We start from the raw sequence: 899 nt of genomic DNA on the forward strand, positions 1-899 counted from the left end.
GGCCCCAGAAACCTAGATAATTTTTGTTAAATCTCCAATAGTCATTTTGTTTAGAGTCTACAGTTCTAAACTGTGACTTATTTTGCCTTTGTTCTGGTCATCTCTCCTGTTGCTGGGGCACAACACCTGACACCCACAATTTAAAAGAGGTTTATTTGGCTCATAGTTTCAAGGGACCAAGTCATGACTGGCTGGCTTCTGCAGGACAGGAACATAGTGGCAGATGGAAATGGTGGAGCAGAGTGGCTCACTTCCTGGGGGCTGAGAGGCAAGAGGGGAACAGTGCCCGAGGGCAGAGGCGAGGAAACAGCCTAGAGGCTGGCCTCCAGGACCCGTCCAGACACCCCCACGCGTGCTCCGTTTAATCCCTTGGCGGCTCCCAAGTCATCCAAGTTGACAGTCCAGCTTAAATATCACAGCCGTGTGCAGAGGAGAACTCGGGGCCTCACGTACCCTCTCGTCTGCACTGGAGCAGGTACGAAACTTTTGGAAGCCACTGCTTTGGCCATGAACCCTGTCAGTCTTGGTCTTCTGTATGAGACCGTGTACTCCTCTGCTTTATTTATTTTTCATTTCAAAACTTGAATGCTATGTAAGATTTTTTCCCCATAATTTTATTGAGAAACAAATAGCAATGAGACAGTTTCAAATCAAATTAGGACAGTTTCAATAATTAACACATTGCATACTGTCTTCCCTAGTGGTTATTTGTTGTACAAGATGCAGACATGATATCCTATTTACAAACACTATTAGAACAAATCCCTCTATTCATTAAGAGACTGTAGCTGTATACCTATCCTAACCATTTTGTATACACAGATATAAAATGGTCATTCATCTGTATCCCTTTTTTTTTTGTTTAGTTCCGTCATTTAAATATTATAGGTGTGTGAACT

Source organism: Octodon degus, unplaced genomic scaffold (genome assembly GCF_000260255.1).
Source record: "Octodon degus isolate 3935 unplaced genomic scaffold, OctDeg1.0 scaffold00092, whole genome shotgun sequence".
NCBI lineage: Eukaryota > Metazoa > Chordata > Mammalia > Rodentia > Octodontidae > Octodon > Octodon degus.